Below are 22,855 nucleotides of genomic sequence, written 5' to 3' on the forward strand. Positions count from 1 at the left end.
ATAATATGTTTGACTCAACATGGATGACATCATTCACTTCAATATTTTTTTGTTTGCTTCCTATGTGCCTGGTACTCTCTGTATTAGAATTAAAAACCTAAGTGAAAACCAAATTATAGGAAGGTCAGGAAATGGGAAATATTTATGAGCAAATTCATGCTTATATTTCTTTTGTTAATTTATTTGTTTGAACATACACTTTTTTTTTTTTTTTTTTTAATCATAAAACTGGCTGGGCACGGTGGCTCACGTCTGTAATCATAGCACTTTGGGAGTCCAAGGCGGGCGGATCACCTGAGGTCAGGAGTTCAAAACCAGCCTGACCAACATGGTGAAACCCAGTCTCTACTAAAAATACAAAAAATAAGCTGGGCATGGTGGCACATACCTGTAACCCCAGCTACTTGGGAGGCTGAGGCAGGAGAATTGCTTGAATCTGGGAGGCAGAGACTGCAGTGAGCTGAGATTGTGCCACTGCACTCCAGCCTGGGTGACAGAGCAAGACTCCATCTCAAAAAAAATAAAAAATAAATAAATAAATAAATAAGCCGGGTGTGGTGGCTCACCCTTGTAATCCCAGCACTTTGGGGGGCTGAGGCGGGTGGATCACCTGAGGTTAGGAGTTCAAGACCAGCATGGCCAACATGGTGAAACCCTGTCTCTACTCAAAATGCAAAAATTTGCCGGGTGTGGTGGTGGGCGCCTGTAATCCCAGCTACTTGGGAGGCTGAGGCAGGAGAACTGCTTGAACCCAGGAGGCAGAGGTTGCAGTGAGTGGAGATCACACCACTGCACTCCATCCTGGGTGACAGAGCAAGACTCTGTCCCAAAAAATAAAATAAAATAAAATAAAATCATTAAACTTATCTGAGAAAAGCTGAGCTGTAGTTTCCTGAGTATTGGTAAAGATAAATCTTAGTTTTTGAAAGGAAGGGCTCCCCAGTAGCCAACTTCTTCTAGAATGACAGTCCTCCTAAAGACATCATCTTCCACTTAATGAATTTCCATATAGCTGTTCCTTGCTTAAAAGGACATTAACCTAAATTAGGTTTGCCCTTTTACTGTGTCAAGCACATAGTAAAAATGAACATAATTGGCCGGGTGTGGTGGCTAATGCCTGTAATCCCAGCACTTTGGGAGGCCGAGATGGGTGGATCATGAGGTCAAGAGATTGAGACCATCCTGGCTAACATGGTGAAACCCCGTCTCCACTAAAAATACAAAAATTAGCTGGGCGTAGTGGTGGGCACCTGTAGTCCCAGCTACTTGGGAGGCTGAGGCAGGAGAATCGCTTGAACCTGGGAGGTGGAGGTTGCAGTGAGCGGAGATTGTGCCACTGCACTCCAGCCTGGCAACAGAGCAAGACTCCGTCTCAAAAAAAAAAAAAAAAAAAAAAAAATTTACATAATCAGTATATCCTGAATATAGGCCAGTTAAGCCAGATTGCACATGAACTGAAAACTAAACTAAAAATGATTATTTCATACTCCTGGAAAACCCTCATTTACATGCATGTGGAAATAACTGCTTTTCACAGCATCCTCCTACCCATGTAGGTGGTCACTGTCTTCAATGGCACTGTCTTTGAATATGCTGTAGCAGGAAAGCTTCATGCTTTTATATCAACCAGGGCTGACATCTAAGTTCAAAATGCCAAGGGAAAAGTAAAAAAGACAAAATAGAACAACACAGAGAGGGAAATAAGGGTTTGGCATCTTTGTTTCCAGTTGTTGGCTTTGGCTCTGAGTAGGGCTTCTGGTTGGTGTCTATAGGGAAACTTTTGGACTATTTTCCACAGACTGAACAGGGCACATGAAATTTCTATTATTACTTCAATCTTGGCTGACTCTAGTAAAACGGATTGCCTTATATCCCTTGTCCTGGAACCATGTCGTTTCTAAGGGTAGCTACAGTTCATGAGAATACCCCAGAGCCTGTTTCAGGACCGTTACCTTTTAGAGATGAAACCACCTCTATAAGGTCTTCACATTTTCCTGTAGCTGCGGTTTCAGGGCAATCAAGACCAACCTGATCTTCCTATTCTAAAACTGTCACAACGATCTGTGCCAAAATCGGAGACACCAATAAGCCCTTAAGTCAGAAACTAGATACAGTTTTATAAAATTGTAACATACAGGGGTAGCACCTCAACATTTTTATTTATTTATTTTATTTTTTTTGAGACAGGATCTCGCTCTGTTGCCCAGGCTGGAGTGCAATGACGCAATCTCAGCTCACTGTAGCCTCTGCCTCCCAGGTTCAAGAGATTCTCCTGCCTCAGCCTCCCAACTAGCTGGGATTACAGGCACCCACCACCACGCCTGGCTAATTTTTGTAGTTTTTATTAGAGACAGGGTTTCACCGCGTTGGCCAGGCTGGTCTCGAACTTCTGACCTCAGGTGATCTGCCCGCCTTGGCCTCCCAAAGTGCTGGAATTACAGGCGTGAGCCACTGCACCTGGCCACACGTCAACATTTCTAACATGTATTAGACAGCCGGGGAGAATGTCAGTTCTGTAGGCAACTCACATGTGGAGAGCTTGATTTTGCTTCCCAAATCCTATTTTCTTCTCTAGTTAAGGAGGAAGGATGAGGCAGGATAAATGATCACCTTGGGATTTAAACAGAACCCATGAAGCTTCAGGTGTTTAAAAGTGATTAAAAAAAGAAAGTTACATCCCGTCTTTAAATGTTATAACCTTAACCTTAAGCACTGAAAAAACTTGAGAGACTTGTGGTCTCATCCATTGATGTTCATGTTCCCTGACCTCCTAAGCAAGAGGAAGGACTTATCTGTTTCTCTAGATTTTAGACCATGTGAAGTTCACTCTATGGCGTACCAGAAGATTGAAGTTGATTGATTTCCGTTTTTCTTAGGCATCCTGAGCTTCAGGAAAATAGCATTTTATTCAGGGGGCAACTTTGCTTTAGAAACTGATTTTTGTTTCTTCCAGCAGAAGTCTTATAGCCTTGAGATCTATTAAAAATGGAATAATGAGACCGGGCGCAGTGGCTCACGCCTGTAACCCCAGCACTTTGGGAGGCCCAGGTGGGTGGATCACCTGAGGTTGGGAGTTTGAGACCAGCCTGACCAACATGGAGAAACCCCATTTCCATTAAAAATGCAAAATTAGTTGGGCATGGTGGCAGATGCCTGTAATCCCGGCTACTTGGGAGGCTGAGGCAGGAGAATCACTTGAACCTGGAAGGCGAAGGTTGCAGTGAGCCCAGATTGTGCCATTGCACTCTAGCTTGGGCAACAAGAGTGAAACTCCATCTCACAAAAAAAAAAAAAAAAAAAAAAAAAAAAGGAATAATGTTGATGACAGAGGAAATGTCTTCATATAGATTGGTGGATAGAAAATTGGGCCAAGAAAGATCCAGGATTCCAGAGTGTTCTGACTTTGCTACTGATTCATTCATTCAGTGACCTCAGGCAATTCCGGTCATTATTTCACAACTCAGTTTCCCTGTCTGTAAAGTAAGAATTCCGACATTTATTATGCAGGTAGTATGGCAAGTGAGTTGAGAGTGGGCTCTGGAAGTAGATTGTCTGGTTTCACTTCTGACTCTCCCACTTCTAACTGTGATTTTGGGCAAGCCACTTATCTCTGTGTTTCAGTTTTCTCATGTGTGAAATTATTATCCTCATAATAATAGTACCTACTTCATAGGATTATTGTGGGGAACACATGTGATGATATAAGTAAAATGCCTGACATGTTGCTCCGAGTCAGCATTAGTACTAGCATTATTTTACTTATCTAGAGTTCATATTGATATTATTATCATAACCTAATCAAGGATACTGAGGTTCAAAGAAGTGGAAAACTAAGGACAAATAGAAGTTTGCCTTGAATTTACTTTAAAATTATTAAGCCCAAACCACTTTATACAAGAGCCAAGATTTCAGGAACTTTTGCAAATGTAGCATCACTGGCAATACTTTACAGCTATCTCCATGTGAGTAAGCAAACGTTCAAGGAACAAGCAGAGTGCAGAGCAGAGTAGGAGATCCCTGCCTCTGTCAGCAAGTCCAGTGCCAAGCCAAGGCATCTGCAGAATCTCCAGCAACATCCTCATAACAATTATTTTAGGTGGCATCTGGATTTTACAAACATTAATTACTTACTTGGATAAGGTGTGGGCTATACCACTCCCTGGGCTGGGTTAATTGAGTTACAGATACATGCCTAGAGATGATGCATCCCAAAGTATTCACTTACAGAGAAAGGAAGACTCAAGGCCATGGAGATAAGGTCAGAAGTCAGAGGAAAACTGGGTTTCATTTTAGTCTCATCTTCTGTGAGCTGGCCTTTCTCCATCTTTTCAGGCATATTTTCTGCTTTTCCTCAACAGGCCCCCTTCAGCTCTGCTTCTGCTCTGCCTCTCCAGCGTCCCAAAACTGTCCCATGCCCAGGCTTCTACTTATGTTGGCCCTATTGGAAAGCTTCCTTTCATCCTACTGTTGTTATATTTCAATCATTCTTTAAGGCCTTGCACATCAACTTCTCTGTCCATACATTTCTCCTTACTCTCCTGCTGTCATGGTTTATCTCAGCATCTACAGGAATTATATAGTCAAAATATGTTGTTAATTTTTTTTTTTTTTTGAGACAGAGTCTGCTCTGTCACCCCAGCTGGAGTGCAGTGGCACAATCTTGGCTCACTGCAACCTCCACCTCCCAGGTTCAAGCGATTCTCCTGCCTCAGCCTCCCGAGTAGCTGGGATTACAGGTATACGCCACCATGCCCGGCTAATTTTTGTATTTTTTGAGTAGAGACAGGGTTTCACCATGCTGGCCAGGCTGGTCTCGAACTCCTGACCTTGTGATCCGCCCACCTCAGCCAATATGATGTTCATTTCTTTGCTACAGCCATAGCACCACATCCCTGCAAATGATGAATATGTTCTTTCTTTTTGTCCTTTGTTGCACATTTTGAAAATGCCTACAATGTGGCATATCTGTGCTAGCAGCCAAACATTGTGAAATATTATTCCCGCTTCCTAGATATTTGTTAAAAAATGAAACTTTAAGATATTAAGTTATTTTGATCAAGGCCCCAAAGCTACTAGGTGACAGGAATGGGATTTAGATCTGGATCTGTCCTTTACCCAGTTTTCTCTAGAGAATCTCATGTTTTGAATACAAACAAGTCTTGGTGAGTAGGAGGGATGGGGAGGATTTAGAAGATCTTGGAGATAAGCTTGACTAGGAATTAAACTTGGTTACCAGAGGGCCAGGCACGGTGGCTCATGCCTGTAATCCTAGCACTTTGGGAGGCTAAGGCGGGCAGATCACTTGGGGTCAGGAGTTCGACCAACCTGGCCAAAAAGGAGAAACCTGTCTCTACTAAAAATACAAAAATTAGCCAGGTGTGGTGGTGCATGCCTGTAATTTCAGATACTTGGGAGGCTGAGGCACGAGAATCTCTTGAATCTGGGAGACAGAGGTTGTAGTAAGCTGAGATCACACCACTGTACTCCAGCCTGGATGACAGAGCAAGACTCTGTCTCAAAAAATAAAAAAGCGAATTTGTTACCAGATTTAGTGAGTGCTTGGATGCGGGTGGTACCATGTTCTGTACTGAGGAAACAAAGGAATGAAAGGCCAAATGGGATCTCATGGAAACCAGAGGGAAATGGGGCTTCAGGGGTGGCGAAATCTGTCTGACATCCTCTCTTGTGGGAGACATGTTTAAACTTGGCCTGAGGGCTCGCCAGAGGCCTGGTGCCAGGGTGGCAGTTTCCCCAAACAGTCAAGTAGAGAGATCTAAAGGATGAATGTAAGCTTTGCCCTTGGGAAGGAAGAAGGCCAGAGTGGGCTGTTCCTTCAGTCGTTCAACCCAAGCGTTGAGAGGGAGACTAGAGCCAGGAGACAAAACTGAGTGTTGGAAGCAAGGTGGATGCTAGAATGGACTGAAGAGTTAAGAGTAAGTGTCGAGGCAGAGCTTGGGTTCAAGGCACATTTGATGAACAGAGCTGGTGGGCTGGGGCTAGTTTGAAATGACTTCAAGGACCAAGGGCAGACCCATGTGGCTTACAGGCACAGGGTTTGGAAATAGAAGAAAATGGGCCAGGCGCGGTGGCTCATGTCTGTAATCTCAGCACTTTGGGAGGCCAAGGCGGGAGGATCACGAGGTCAGGAGTTCAAGACCAGCCTGGTCAACATGATGAAACCCTGTCTTTACTAAAAATACAAAAATTAGCCAGATGTGGTGGCATGTGCCTGTAATTCCAGCTACTCGGGAGGCGGAGGCAGGAGAATCGCTTGAACCCCAGAGGTGGGGATTGCAGTGAGCCGAGATCACGCCACTGCACTCCAGCCTGGGCAACAAGAGCAAGACTTCATCTCAAAACAAACAAACAAACAGACAAACAAACAGAAATAGATGAAAATGAAAGGCCTTAAATGATCAAATTAAGGGGGCAGAGTTTTAAATAAACTTTAATTCCTCTGACATCAGAGTGAATTGGCCAGGTGGAAAGAGGGGAGGCAGGGAACAGGACTGCTGGAGGCAGAGTCAGTTAAGGGCGTTTATAGAGTTAATTCATTGGGAGCAGGGAAGATATGGATAAAATGCCCTATCTCCAAAAAAGCCTCAGTGTAAAGTGCAATGTGTCTAGGAAAATCTACATTAGATTGGAAGTTTTATGGTTGCCCATTGGAGGGCTTCTGCAGGGAGGCTGAGGGATGTTTGGGGGGCTATGACCTTTGAGGGCTAGATAATAATCAAATAAACAGATGAAGACTTATGTCCTTCCTTCCACAAATATTCATCTGTCCATTGACTAATTATCTTTGAGCACACACCATTGTGCTAGCTACTGTTGGGCGCCAGAAACAGTGGGTCCCAAGGCATCAATATCTCTGTGTACATGGACATAGATTTCTTACAGTGGGGGAGACAAAAATGGAACAAATAAACATACAATTTAAGGTATAAATTTGGAAAGTGAGTGCTATGAGAGAAGAGGATAGAAGGGTATAATTTAGATTGGGGTGAGTGGGGAGGCCTCTCTGAAGAACTCATATCTAAGCTGAGGTCTGATGGGTGAGCAGGGGTTAATGGCAGGCAAAGCATAGAGAAAGAGTATTCCAGGTTGAGGCTGAGCGTTGAGGTTGAGGTTGAGGTGGCTCACGCCTGTAATTCCAGCACTTTGGGAGGTCAAAGTGGGCAGACCACTTGAGGTCAGGAGTTCAAGACCAGCCTGGCCAACATGGCAAACTCCATCTCTACTAAAAATACAAAAATTAGCTGGGCATGGTGGTGGGCGCCAGTTGTCCCAGCTACTCAGGAGGCTGAGGCAGGAGATTTGCTTGAATGTAGGAGGTGGAGGTTGCAGTGAGCGAGATTTTGCCACTGCACTCCAGCCTGGGCGACAGAATGAGACTCTATCACTAAATAAATAAATAAAAATTCTAAGTTTTATCTTTATTCCAAAAGAAGCCATTAAAGAGCCATTAAATAGGGAAATGATATAAAGAATTTATGTTTTAGCCTGGGCTGCTGCACGGAGAGTGTATTGGAGAGGTGAACATAGGAAGATTGATTAAGAGGTTCCTAGAGAAGTCCCGGCAAGAAAAGACCATGTCCAGATGGACTAGTGGCAGTAAAGCTGCCAAAGTGACAGTTCATCTGGGTTATACAATATTTTCAAGGGAGAATACAAGACTTGACAATATACTCTAACCTCTGAAAGTGAAACAACTCTTCATAGTTATGTGGAAAGTGGAGCTACAACTGTACAATTTGTTTTGATGCCAAAGTTTCAACAAAAATGCTGAATTATTTTTAACATTGACTGAGAAAGAAAGCAAATTATATCTGTTTTCTTGATGATCCCGGCAAGTTGGTGCATTAGATTATGAGCAGTGAAATCTGATGTTGTGTGCTTCACAATTTTGAAGCTCATGTTCTCTTAGTTGCAGTCATTAATCTCTTGTCTTCTCCAGTTATGTTTGTTTATTTAAGACTGCAGGCTGGGTTGATTTTACTAGATATGGGTCTCCTTGGTGAGAGGGTCATGAAGGGACAGTGGGGATGTTTTGTGTGTTGAAATCATGACATACAAACAGCAAAGAGCAGAGGCTGGGCTGCATTAGGGTTGCTGGATGTTGTATGAGTCCATTTGTGTTTTGAGACGAGCATCTCCTTAGAAAAATCCTTTCTGGCAAAGTAGTTTACAGGTATTTATTTCCAAATTTGGGTAATAAAAACAGAATAATACAAATATATAGATGGTCTTAAACTTTTTTTTAAAATTAAATTACATTTTTTTTGAGACGGAGTTTTGCTTTTGTCGCCCAGGCTGGAGTGCAATGGCACAATCTTGGCTCACTTCAACCTCCGCCTCCCGGGTTCAAGTGATTCTCCTGCCCCAGACTCCAAAGTAGCTGGGACTATAGGCGTGCACCACCACGCCAGCTAATTTTATTTTTATTTTATTTTTATTTTTTTCTGTGAGACGGCGTCTCGCTCTGTCGCCAGGCTGGAGTACAGTGGTGCGATCTTGGCTCACTGCAACTTCCACCTCAGCCTTCCAAGTAGCTGGGATTACAGGCACCTACCACCACACCCAGCTAATTTTTGTATTTTTAGTAGAGATGGGGTTCCACCATGTTGGCTGGATGGTCTTGATCTCTTGACCTCGTGATCCGCCCGCCTCAGCCTCCCAAAGTGCTGGGATTACAGGCGCGAGCTACTTTCCCTGGCCTAACTTTTGTATTTTTAATACAGACAGGGATCCACCAAGTTGGCCAAGCTGGTCTCGAACTCCTAACCTCAAGTGATCTGCCGCCTCTGCCTCCCAAAGTGCTGGTATTACAGGCATGAGCCACTGCACCCAGCCAGACTTTAAAGAGTTTGAAAGAGAGTATATAAAAGAGACTTATAAAGAATTCTAACTTATTAAATATGGACAGAGAAGTCTCATGGTTGGGATCTGATGTCGAGGCTGTATGTGTTGAGCCTATATTTTTGAGACTGCAGAGAAAGGACAAAGCAACAAAAACAGAAATACCTTTTGTTCCCCCTTTCCAGCCACTTTTCCCCCACCCGAGCTAAAATCTAGGAAAACATTTCGAAAGGAGGAGCTGGAGGGCAATCCTATCTTATCTTTCTCTTACCAGTGTCTTCCCCCTTCATTCAAAGGGTCTGTGTTTTCAAAAGTAAAACCTTCCAGAAGAGAAGTTCTGTGGGAGTCTCTGATCTTCTCAGGATGTGCAATATGTGACAACATTTCACACTTCCCTAATTCAGAGCGTTGGGATGGCAGCAGCAGGGAGCAAGAAGAATTCTAAAAGACTGAGAAAGATGGCTGGTCATGGTGGCTCACACCTGCAATCCCAGCGCTTAGGGAGGCCGAGGTGGGCGGATCACGAGGTCAGGGGTTTGAGAACAGCCTGAACAACATGATGAAACCCCGTCTGTACTAAAAACACAAAAATTAGCCAGGCGTGGTGGCGCACACCTGTAATCCCAGCTACTCGGGGGCTGAGGCATGAGAATTGCTTGAACCCGGGAGGCAGAGGTTGCAGTGAGCCAAGATCACACCACTGCACTCCAGCCTGGGCGACAGAGTGAGACACCATCTCAAAAAAAGAAAAAAAAAGACTGGGAAAGATAAATATCTTTGTCTTGTCCTCTTGAGACTGCAGTCAAAGATCTGGAAATAGGACACCAAGGCAAACACACGTGAGTGGAGAGTAGGGCCCCAAGGAATCTTTAGTGTTGCTACAATACAGACAGGACCTGGGCTTGGATGTCTCCTTTCTGAAGGCTCCATGTGGAAATAAAGACAAGAGACCAAAGAAGGAGAATGAGAGATGAAGCCAAGAAGTAAGTAGCAGCAGTTCACAGCTGGGATGTAGTATCGATTTATCTTAGACTTAAAAGATCTGAATGGTTTTAACGACCTAACGAAGGGGGTAAACTAGCGTCTTATTGGATGTCTTTCCTATAGTGTTAACTAGAGTGAGAAATCAAGGTATATGTTGCAATTACCGGTAAATAATAGAGAACTTAGTCGAATCAACCTTAGAATGTAATTCATCATTAGTGAACCATTCAGGGGTGCTCTCTCTCTCTCTCTCTCTCTCTATATATATATATATATTTTTTTTTTTTTTGAGATGGAGTCTCGCTCTGTCACCCAGGCTGGAGTGCAATGGCACGATCTCGGCTCGCTGCATCCTCCGCCTCCCGGGTTCAAGCAATTCTCCTGCCTCAGCCAACTGAGTAGCTGGGATTACAGGCATGCACCACCATGCCCAGCTAATTTTGTATTTTTGGTAGAGACGAGGTTTCTCCATGTTGGTCAGGCTGGTCTCGAACTTCTGACCTCAGGTGATCTGCCTGCCTTGGCCTCCCAAAGTGCTGAGATTACAGAAGTGAGCCACCGTGACTGGCTAATTATTATGAAAAAGATAGCACTTTATTGTTCAGTGTGGTACAACAGATGGAGAGAAGCTAGTCCTTCTGGCTAGAAAATCTTGGTTTCAGTTGATTAGCTTTGTGAACTCGAACAAATTCCTGCTAGAATACAAGTGCCATGGATTCAGGTTCATTGATGAACCGCCACGTAGTAGGCACTTGTCAGTAAGATCATGTTAAATGAATGAAGCCATTTATAGTTTCCCGAGCTTTGATTTTTCTCTTATTATTATTATCTTGAGATAGGGTCTTGCTCTCTTGCCCAGGCTGGAGTGCATGGTGCGATCTTGGCTCACTGCAACCTCTGGATTCTGGGTTCAAGCAATTCTCACGCCTCAGCTTCCCAAGTAGCTGGGATTACAGGCGTTTGCTACTATGCCCAGCTAATTTTTGTCTTTTTAGTGGAGACGAGGTTTTGCCATGTTGGCCAGGCTGGTCGTGAACTACTGGCCTCAAGTGATCTGCCCGCCTTATCCTCCCAAAGTGCTGGAATTACAGGCGTGAGGCACCAAGCCTGGCCTGATTTTCTCATATTAAAGAGGGACACGTAATACTTCAAAGGGTTGTCATGAAGATGATAGATAGCATGTTTGTTATAAAATACCTGACCAGGGAAGACAATCTGGTTACACAGAACTTTGGAATAACTTCAGTTGTATAGTTGCCCCCAGGCATGGTTTCTTCTTGTCTCTCTTTCCCTCTTTCACATTTTTTTTTTGAGATGGGGTTTCTCTCTTGTTGCCTAGGCTGGAGTGCAATGGCGCGATCTCAGCTCACCACAACCTCTGCCTCCTGGGTTCAGGTGATTCTCCTGCCTCAGCCTCCTGAGTAGCTGGGACTACAGGCATGCGACACCATGCCCGGCTAATTTTTGTATTTTTAGTAGAGACAGGGTTTCACCATGTTGACCAGGATCATCTCAGTCTCTTGACCTTGTGATCTGCCCCCCTCAGCCTCCCAAAGTGCTGGGATTACAGGCATGAGCCACCGCGTCCGGCCTCCCTTTAGATAGATTTTAGCTTTACCGAGGAACGCAAGCAATCCATTAGAAACTGCTAGCCAGAAAGCAGATGCATGCGCTGCCATTGGGCGACCTCTTAATGATGTGCTCAAAGAGTAGTTATGTATATAATAAATATAGTGTGTTGTTCTTTGGGGACTTTTAGCCGTCTAAACAAATGCTTTTAAACAAACAGGATCCTCCAGCTGTGTCCTTTTGTCTCGTTTCTGCCTTTCCCTGTCAGTTTTTGTTTTCTGGCCACCATAAGCTGCTCTCAGTTCTTGAACAAACCGCAGCTTTCTGCATTTCTAGCCTTCACTACCTGGACTTCCGGTCACCTTGCCCTATGCTTTAGGTCTCATTTTAATACCACATCTCAAAGACAGATGCCTTTTTCAGTCTTTCAGGGTAGCTCTGGTCTCTTGTTATATGATCCCATAATTCTCTGTGCTTCCTCTTTCATAATAGTAATCACACCTATTGCTACTTCATGACTGTCTTCTCCACTACACTCTGAACTTCATGATGGCAGAACCTGCCTTGTTCACTATCACATCCTCAGTGTCTGGTACAAAGTAAACACTCAGACATTTTTGTTGAATTCAAAGTGGGCCGGGCATGGTGGCATGTAATCCTAGCACTTTGGGGCCGAGGTGGGATGATCGCTTGAGGCCAGGAGTTCAAGACCAGTACGGGTAATACAGCAAGACCCTGTCTCTATTTAAAAATAAATAAAAAAAAAGAAAGTGAACAAATTAAATAAATGTCTCAAAAAGATTTCAGCACCAGAAGAGATCTTAATGGTATAGTGATCATGTTTGCTCAAACAAAAGGCAGAAATTATTGCCCAGTAAAGGATTTTGTTTTTGATTTGTAAAATTGCTTATATGAAAATTCTTTTTTTTTCAGATAGAGTCTTGCTGTGTTGCCCAGGCTGGAATGCACTGGCACAATCTCAGCTCACTGCAACCTCTGTCTCCCAGGTTCAAGCGATTCTTCTGCCTCAGCCTCCTGAGTAGCTGGGACTATAGGCACATGCCAACATGCCCAGCTAATTTTTGTGGTTTTTTTTTTTGTTTTTTTTTTTTGGGACAGGGTCTCCTTTTTTGCCCGGGCTGGGGGGCAGTGGCCGGGTCTCCGCTCACCGCAAGCTCCGCCTCCCGGGTTTACGCCATTCTCCTGCCTCAGCCTCCCGAGTAGCTGGGACTACAGGCGCCCGCCACCTCGCCTGGCTAGTTTTTTTGTATTTTTTAGTAGAGATGGGGTTTCACCATGTTAGCCAGGATGGTCTCGATCTCCTGACCTCGTGATCCGCCCTTCTCGGCCTCCCAAAGTATTGGGATTGCAGGCTTGAGCCACCGCGCCCGGCCTAATTTTTGTATTTTTAGTAGAGACAGGATTTCACCATGTTGGTCAGGCTGGTTTCGAACTCCTGACCTCAGGTGATCCACCTGCCTCGGCCTCCCAAAGTGCTGGGACTACAGGTGTAAACCACCACGCCTGGCCAAAAGTTATAATGAAACTGTAATTTCAATAATTTTTGTTTATATATTTAATAATTTGCTTTTGTCAACGATATGACAATTATTTGGCATTATGATAATCAAGAAGCATCTGGCATAAATGCTCTTACTCTTAAAGTAATCTAGAGTTCAATAAAATAAAAATCTATGTAGTGGGTTAATGTTTTTAAAATATTAACAGGTATTTTTCATTTTGGTAACTCCTAATTTCATGTTACCTCACAGTTCTTGATTCTAGAGCCAGACAGCCTGGGCCCAAATTATGTCTCCATCACTTAGTTCTTATTGATGTTTCTTTTTTTGAGATGGAGTCTTGCTCCGTCTCCCAGGCTGGAGTGCAGTGGCGTGATCTTGGCTAACTGCAACCTCCACCTCCCAGGTTCAAGCGATTCTCCTATCGGCTTCCCAAGTAGCTGGGACTACAGGTGCCCGCCACCAGGCCTGGCTAATTACTTTTTTTTTTTTTTTTTTTGCAGTTTTAGTAGAAACAGGGTTTCACCGTGTTAGCCAGGATGGTCTTGATCTCCTGACCTCATGATCTGCCCGCCTCGGCCTCCCAAAGTGCTGGGATTACAGGCGTGAGCCATCATGCCCGGCTGGTTCTTATTGATCTTAAGGAAGTTTCTTAAACTCTGTATGCCACATTTTCACTATTTGTAAACTGGTATAAAGTAGTATCTGTTGATCAGGCTTGGTGGCTCACATCTGTAATTCCAGCACCTTGAGAGGCTGCGGTGGGAGGATCACTTGAGCCCAGGAGTTCAAGACCAGCCTGGGCCATATAGTGCAACCTTGTCTCTACAAAAAATTTAAAAATTGGCCAGGTAAGGTGAGCTGTGCCTGTAGTCCCAGCTACTCAGGAGCTGAGGTGGGAGGATCAGTTGAGCCTGGGAGGTCAAGGCTGCAGCGAGTGGTGATTGTGCCACTGCATTCCAGCCTGGGCAACAGAGTGAGACCTTGTCTCAAAAAAAAAAAAAAAAAAAAAGTGTTTATGTAATAGAGTTATTTTGAAGGTGGACCGAGATAATACATGTAAAATTACTGGAATGGTGCTTGGCACATGGCTGTCAACATATTTTATTATTACTGTTATTATTATCCTGAGAGAGAGCAGTCATACCTGAAAACAAAATAGTCATTGCTTAGCTTTGCATTTTAAAACGGTTTTAAAAGTCTGTATTTAAAAACCTATTAAGTCAAAAGTCTGTAACAGGGCAACATCAGAGAAAATGGTGAAGGGAGGGCCTATGAAAATTCTTTCCTCTGTCAAGGCAGCAAGAAAACTAAAAAAGATTGTCAGAATAAATTTTTCTCAAACTCTGAAAATTAATCAAAGGTTTTCAGCTATCCAGGGACATTTATTCAGGTAAATAATAGAGAACTTAGTAGAAGTTTCTTAGTAGAAAACAGCTAAATCTCAATTAGAATAGTGAGATTTGGGGCATTTTAACTTGCTCTGTTCCCATCCTCTATTCTCCAGCCCATGGCAGCCTAAAAACCAAGAGTTCACAATCACAGTGAAAACCAGCAGTGTGGTAGCCATTGGAGTGGGCAGAACAGGGTCCCAGCGCCTTTAATGCCTCATTCAAAGAAAATTGTCATTATCGGATCCGTCTGATGGTTCTCTTGAAGACCTATTTACAAGACTGTCTTTATTTAACCTAACGTGGGGCTGATCCAGGGTCACTGCAGAAGACCTTTTCCCCCTGAGATGGGGTTTTGTTAAAAATATTTAAACGTGATTGTTTAGCTATTTGGCTGCCTGAGGTAATGGATAACAGCTGGGGCAAACAATAGGTTAAACAAAAAGCTTAAAAGGAAAAGCTGAGGAGTGAGATGTTTACAGGGATTTTGAAAAGCCCTAGCATATTTCTGGGGAATTTAGAAGGTCATGCGCATATGTAGGGCTCTGTGCATGCTAAGAGTTTTAGAGTAGGTAGCTAGGCAGACATGAGCAAGGCAGGGTGGGCCTCCCACCCCACCAGGAATGTCAGGCAACCATCAGGTGATGGTCAGGTAGTTGTTGAACTGTCTAAAATAATAATTGGTTGCAGCCAGTGCCAGGGAAAGGCCGGCTCCCAACAGACACAAAACACCTGAAACTGGTGATCAGCAGCTTCCTGATAAGATCTCAGGAGCTGGGCGAGTAGGCTCAAGCATGTGCACTAAGGGGCAAAATGATGAAGTTTAACTGGTATATGACCTTCCTTTAGGAACACTTGACTAATAAGGAAAAAATGCCTCAAATAAGCATGTGCACAACTTTAGTAAAGACACTGCGCATGCGGCCCCTCCCAAGTGCCGGCAGGCCACTGCACATGCAGGCAGCCCACACTAAGGAAAAATCTAGGGAGAAGAGATGCAAAACCCCAGAAGCATGCCAATGTACAAACCCCAAGTCAAAGGTCAAACAGTACACTTGGATCTCTGAAGTCTCCTGCTTGTCCTCCTTCTTTTTTTTCCTGCTCTAAAACTTTTAAGTAAACGTTCACTGTTACTCCTGCTCTAAAACTTGCCTTGGTCTGCCTTATACCCTCAGGCGAATTATTTCGTCTGAGGAGGCAAGAATTGAGGTGCTGCAGATTCATATGGATTTGCTGCTGCTAACAAGAGCTGTGTGTATGCTTGGGAAAGACCTGAGAAAACCTTAAGCTGTCACCTCTGGCTGACCTTGAGGCTCTACAGAAAGTGAAGCCTAAGGCAAAGTTGTCAACTGCCTGGCTAAATATTGAAGGCATGCCTCAACATGCACACAGAGCCCCTCAGCAAAGACTGGGAGAAGTATCCATTCCAAAAGTTTAAGAACATCTCTGTCCAATCACTAGATGAACCCTAAGCTAACTGAGCAGAGACTTACCAGCTATACATAAAAAAGAATACAAATTTTATTTTATTTTATTTTTTTGAGACAGAGTCTCACCCCTTCCCCCAGACTGGAGTGCAGTGGCATGATCTTGGCTCACTGCATCCTCTGGCTCCCAGGTTCAAGTGATTCTCCTGCCTCAGCCGCCTGAGTAGCTAGGACTACAGGTGCCAGCCACCACGCCCAGCTAATGTTTTATACTTTTAGTAGAGACGGGGTTTCATCATGTTGGCCAGGCTGGTCTCGAACTCCTGACCTCAGATGATCCACCCGCCTTGGCCTCCCAAAGTGCTGGGATTACAGGTGTGAGGCATCGCGCCCAGCCTCAAGAATACAAATATTAAAAAATTATTTCTTAAAAGTCACTAAACAACAGGAAATAGAAACCAGCAACAATAAATCCTGAACACGGCAAAGAATCTAATTTCCAGAATTACCACATTTTAAATTTATATTTTGTTTTATTTGTATTTTGTATGTCTAGTTTAGCGGTTAACAAATATTTCTAGACTTTCAAATAAAAAGTATGGCCCAAACACAGGAAAAAAAAAAAGTAATCAACAGAAATGCTCCCTGAAGAAGCTCAGGCACAGGACTTACTAAAAACTTTAAATCGGGTATTTTTTTTTTTTTTGCATCCCTGGGTGGGCATGATCTAAACCACCTACTTTAAAATATGTTCAAATAACTATAGTAAAGTATGATAATGATGTCTCACCAAGTATAGAATATCAATAAAGAGATAGAGATTATTTAGAAAAAGAACAAAATAGAAATTTTGGACTTTAGAAGTATAACTGAAATGAAACTTTCATTAGGAGAGCTCAGCAGAAGATTTGAGTAGGTAGAAGAAAGGATCAGCAAATGTGACGATCAATTGAAATTATTCTGTTTGATGAACAGAAAGAAAAAGGAATAAAGAAAATGAGCAGAGCCTTAGAAACCTGTAGGACACAATCAAGCATGCCAACATTTGCATAATGGGAATTCCAAAAGGAGAGAGGAGAGAGAACTAGGCAAAAGAATACTTGATAAAATAATGTCTGAATACTTTCCAAATTTGATGAAGAGGCTGTAGGAGATATAATGAACTAGGAGCTAAAGAGTTTTTATTTTATTTATTTATTTATTTATTTTGAGACAGTGTTTCACTCTGTTGCCCAGGCTGGGCTGCAATTGCACAATCTCTGCCTCCCAAGTTCAAGCAATTTTTCCACCTTAACCTCCTGAGTAGCTGGGACTATAGGCACACACCACCACATCTGGCTAATTTTTGTATGTTTAGTAGAGTTGGGGTTTCACAAGTTGGCCAGGCTGGTCTCAAACTCCTGAACTCAAGTGATACACCTACCTCAGCCCCCGCAAAGTGCTGAAATTACAGGTGTGAGCCACCTTGCCTGGCCATCAAAAAGCTTTTAGTTTGCAAGAGCCAGGGTTTGGAACGAGAGACGTGCCCCTTCCATCATTGCCTTCCTTTTTTTTTTTTTTTTTTCTTGAGACGAAGCCTTGCTCTGTCACTCAGGCTGGAGTGAAATGGCACAATCTTGGCTTGCTGCAACTGCTGCCTCCTGGGTTCAAGCAATTCTCCTGTCCCAGCCTCCTGAGTAGCTGGGACTACAGGCACCCACCATCATGCCTGGCTAATTTTTGTATTTTTCGTAGAGACGGGGTTTCACCATGTTGGCCAGGCTGGTCTCGAACTCCTGACCTTAGGTGATCCACCCACCTTGGCCTCCCAAAATGCTGGGATTACAGGTGAGAGCCATTGTGTCCAGCCCCTTCATCATTCCGATTTAAGACATACCATTTACACATGGTATGAAGAAGCATGTCTGACGATGCCAAATGCTTCCAGTCTGACAGAAAAGATATAAGACTTCTTTCTGGGCTAGTTTGAAAGTCTCAGAGATAAATGGAGGAGCTAGTTGAAGAGAAAAATTAGAGCTGAGATGTTACAATGGGACTTTGCACTCTACAACCCCTCTCTCAAGATAAAAATTCTGGTTATGCATGGATAGAAGACAGAAAACTCAGAGGTGTGAGGATTCCTCAATCCATCTGGTGCTCTGGGAAGAGTGCCCTGGGCCATTCTGGGTGGGGGTGGGAGGGTGGTCACAATAGAGACAAAGGGAAAGTGCAGTGTGTTTAGGTGGAGAGGATATGACAGAATTGGCCTGCTCACTCACGAGCCGCCATCCTCAACCCCCTCCAACAAATGTATTCCTCCATCCATGGGGCTGGAATATGTCTAAAAGTTATTTTCCATGTCTTAGTGGGACCCAGAGTGAGTTCATAACTGAGGATGGGTGTGTCCATCAGAGGGTCACCATGGTGTGAAATAATGGGACCTCAGAGTAGAGGTCATGGTAGAACAGTTTAGCAATGCATAGGATAAGACATGTGACTGAATGGTGGAGGATCAGCAGTGCCATTGTGAGACAAAGAGAGAAAGACCACACAGTCTCCAAGCAGTCCTGGAGCACCCAAGCAGCAAAGAGCACAGATTATCTAAACCTGACCTTGACCATAAACATAACAGAGACAGAGGCTGCTGCTGAAGCCACACCTCAGGAAAGCTGGTGAAGAGGGAGATAACACATGGAACAATGCTCCCCTGATGCTAGGATGATATGTAACCCCCCCTGGAATTTAGATTAGTCTGGGAAGAAAAGGAGGTTAAAAAAAAGTGAAAGAAAAATAATTTTTTTTTTTTTTTTGAGACAGAGGCTTGCTTTGTTGCCCAGGCTGGAGTGCAGTGGCACGATCTCAGCTCACTGCAACCTCCACCTCCCAGGTTCAAGTGATCCTCCTGCCTCAGCCTCCTGAGTAGCTGGGATTACAGGCATGCACCACTACTCCTGGCTAATTTTTACAATTTTTTTTTCTTTTTTTTAAGTAGAGACTGGGTTTCATCATGTTGGCCAGGCTGATCTCAAACTCCTGACCTCAACTGATCCTCCCACCTTGGCCTCCCAAAGTGTTGGGATTACGGGCGTGAGCCACCATTCCCAGCCAGGAAGAGAATCTTAAAAGATGACATCTTTAAGATGGAAGTGACTTGAGTCCCCAAAATGGATACAACTAAGTTTTCTGCTCTCAGAGACAATGGGATCTTGAGAGCTAAAATTAATTCCAGCCGTAGACAAGGAAAATTATATCTTTGCACATCTAGACTGTTGTACTGTGAAAATGTATTTCTACTGTACCTGTTTAGGTTATCTCTCATTTCATTCAAAATTGCACTTATTTTGTATCATATATGCATTTAATTGTGTACCTTAGATATTCCACAAAAAGAAAGAGAAATATTCTTTGAATAGTATGGGAGAATCTACCCACCATTCCTTCCAGGGAGCACGTGAATAAGCCATTCCTTAGCTCGGCTCAGTACCCGAGGGCTTCTCATAGAGTGAAAATCTCACCAAACTGAGCACAATTTTATTTCTAAAGACATTTAATTTTTACAACCCCAAATGCAGGTCAGTTATTTCATTCAGTGCTCCACTCAGGAGACAACAATCTGTTCCAACAATGGAGCAACACCTGTCTCTGTAAAATTTCCTGAGAGTCTTCCTGAGGATTGTCCAGGAGAATTGGACTGTGTGCTTTTCTCTGAATGTGCTAACATTTAAATCTAACCCTAAAGTAAGATAAGACTTCCAATTTTTGGCTGAATATCTAGAGAACAGCTTGAGACACACCACCTTTAAAGAGCTGACAGTGGCTTTATGTTTGTGTTTTAATTTATCTTTAATAACTTCACAGATCAAGTTAAATTAATGTTTACTTTTCTCAAAATATTGGGATGGTCTCCCTAAATTAAGTACAAAGGTGGTAGTTTAATGTATTCTTTCAACAACATACTAATGTTTGAGGAAAAAAGATGGCCTTGTGAATTTAGTTTCATATATACTGGGGTCTCTCAAAGATGAACAAACATTTGGAGCCAACTGGAGCTTGATGCTGAGTTAAAGCATTCAGCCAGCCACACGCAGTTGCCAAGGCCTTGGGCAATGATTCTGAAATGGAAGCCACGGCAGGTGGGGCCCTGTTTCTAAGTCTCAACAGACTCCAGAGTGTATCTGGGCATTTTTCCCTCTTATTGGTCAGAGTCAAAAAGGGGAATTCAGTAGTATCGACATGGTTTTATTATTATTTAGGAACTGCCTTTGTTTAAAATTGAATTTTTATTTTTTACAAAGTAAGCACATGTACATAGTTTTATTTAATTATTTAATTAATTAATTTATTTTTTGAGATAAAGTCTTGCTGTGTTGCCCAGGCTGGAGCACAGGGGCACTATCTTGGCTCACTGCAAACGCTGCCTCCCAGGTTTAAGCGATTCTCCTGCCTCAGCCTCCAAAGTAGCTGGGATTACAGGTGCCTACCACCACGCCCCGCTATTTCTTTTGTATTATTAGCAGAGATGGGGTTTCACCACCTGAAACACCATGCTGATCTCAAACGCCTGACTTCAAGTGATCCGCCTGCCTTGGCCTCCCAAAGTGCTGGGATTACAGGATTGAGCCACCGCACCTGGCTTTTTTTATTTTTTAAATTGAGACAACGTCTCACTCTGTCACTCAGGCTGGAGTGCAGTGGTGCCATCACGACTTACTGTACCCTCGACTCCCTGGGCTCAGGTGATCCTCCCACCTCAGCTTCTTGAATAGCTGGGACTAGGCATGTGCTGCTACACCCAGCTGTAGATAGTTTTAAAACTACAATAATATACTGGACTTGACTTCTCTCTGTGTCCAGAATTGGTGGGTTCTTGGTCTCGCTGACTTCAAGAATGAAGCTGCAGACCCTCACTGTGAGTGTTACAGTTCTTAAAGATGGTGTGTCTGGAGTCTGTTCCTTCAGATGTTCATTTGCGGCTGCAGTTTCTTCTGGTGGGTTCGCGGTCTCGCTGACTTCAGGAATGAAACTGCAGACCTTCACGGTGTTACAGCTCATAAACACAGCATAAACGAAAAGAGAGAGTAGCAGTAAGATTTATTGCAGAGCAAAAGAACAAAGCTTCCACAGTGTAGCAGGTGACCCACTGCTGGCTCTGGCAGCCTCCGTGTATTCCCTTATCTGACTCCACCCACATCCTGCTGATTGGTTCATTTTACAGAGAGCTGATTGGTCCCTTTTGACAGAGTGCTGATTGGTGTATTTACAAACCCTGAGCTAGACACAGAGTACTGATTGGTGCATTTACAATCCTTTAGCTAGACAGAGTGCTGGACAGAAAAGTTCTCCAAGTCCCCACTAGCTTAGCTAGATACAGAGTACTGATTGGTGTATTTATAAACCCTGAGCTACACACAGAGTACTGATTGGTGTATTTACAAACCTTGAGCTAGACATAGGGTGCTGATTGGTGTATTTACAATCCCTTAGCTAGACAAAAAGTTCTCCAAGTCCCCACTAGACTCAGGAGCCCAGCTGGCTTCACCTAGTGGATGCCTCAAGGGGGTTGCAGGGGGAGCTGCCCCCCAGTCCCGCGCTGCTGCGCGCCCGCACTCCTCAACCATTGGGCTGTCAATGAGACCCGGCTCCGCAGCACAGGGGACGGCGCTGGTCGCGGGGCTCGGGCTGGGCAGGAGCCCAAGGCAGAGGGGAGGCTCGGACGTGGCGGGCTGCAGGACCCGAGCCCTGCCCCGTTGGGAGGCAGCTGAGGCCCAGCAAGAAATGGAGCGCAGTGCTGGCCGGCTGGCACTGCTGGGGGACCCGGGGCACCCTCTGCAGCTGCTGGCCCGGGTGCTAAGCTTCTCACTGCCCCGGCCGGCGGTGTCGGCTGGCTGCTCCGAGTGCGGGGCCCCTGAGCCCATGCCCACCCGGAACTCACGCTGACCCGCGAGCGCCGCACGCAGCGCGCCCGCACGTCTCCCTCCGCCCCTCACGATAAGCAGAGGGAGCCGGCTCCAGCCTCGGCCTACCCAGAGAGGAGCTCCCACAATGCCTTGGTGGGCTGAAGGGCTCCTCAAGCGCTGCCAGAGTGGATGCCGAGGCCGAGGAGGCTCCGAGAGTGAGGGCTGCTAGCATGCTGTCACCTCTCATTCCCGTCTGCTAATGCTTGCTTCTATGAGGTAAGACATTTCAACATTTTCAAGTGTTTTCAAAAATAGCGAAAAGAAGCTAGTGATTTTTCTGGTATTTTTCTTTCTTTCTTTCTTTCTTTCTTTCTTTCTTTCTTTCTTTTTTTAGTCGAGGGATGGTGACGGAGTGGCACTCTGTCACCCAGGCTGTAGTGCAGTGGCACCATCTCGGCTAACTGTAACCTTTGTCTCCCGGGTTCAAGCAATTCTGCCTCAGCCTCCTGAGTAGCTGGGACTGCAGGCACGCAGCAACACGCCTGGCTAATTTTTGTATTTTTAGTAGAGTTGGGGTTTCACCATGCTGGCCAGGCTGGTCTTGAACTCCTGACATTGTGATCTGCCTACCTCGGCCTCCCAAAGTGCTGGGATTACAGGCGTGAGCTACTGCACCCGGCTAGGATTCAGCATTCTTACACACACAAGTATTTTTTTTTTTTTTTTCGTTTTCTTTTCTTTTTGAGACAGGGCCTCACTCTGTCACCCAGGCTGGAGTGTAATGGAGTGATCACAGCTCACTGCAGCCTGGACATCCTGGACTCAAGCAATCCTCCCACCACAGCTTCCTGAATAGCTGGGACTATAGGCACATGCCACCATGTCTGGCTATTTTTCTTTTTCTTTTTTTTTTTTTTGGTAGAAACGGAGTCTCATTATGTTGTCTAGGCTGGTCTTGAGCTCTTGAACTCAAGCAGTCCTCCCGCCAGGCCTCCCAAAGTGCTGGGATTACAGGTGTGAGCCACCATGTCCAGCCCCACACATAAGTATTTTTGGTCTGAATCACCTTGGCTTGAGTTTATCAAATATAATAATTTTGAACACTTCTTGTGTGCATCCTACATCCTTTTGGCCCCACCTCTTACTCTAGGCATTGCTTTGGTGATTAGTTCTCATAGGTTTAGACTAGCTGCATGCAGTCTTATTCTGATAGTGCCTTATTTTAGCCT

Source organism: Papio anubis, chromosome 6, assembly GCF_008728515.1.
Source record: "Papio anubis isolate 15944 chromosome 6, Panubis1.0, whole genome shotgun sequence".
NCBI classification, from domain to species: domain Eukaryota; kingdom Metazoa; phylum Chordata; class Mammalia; order Primates; family Cercopithecidae; genus Papio; species Papio anubis.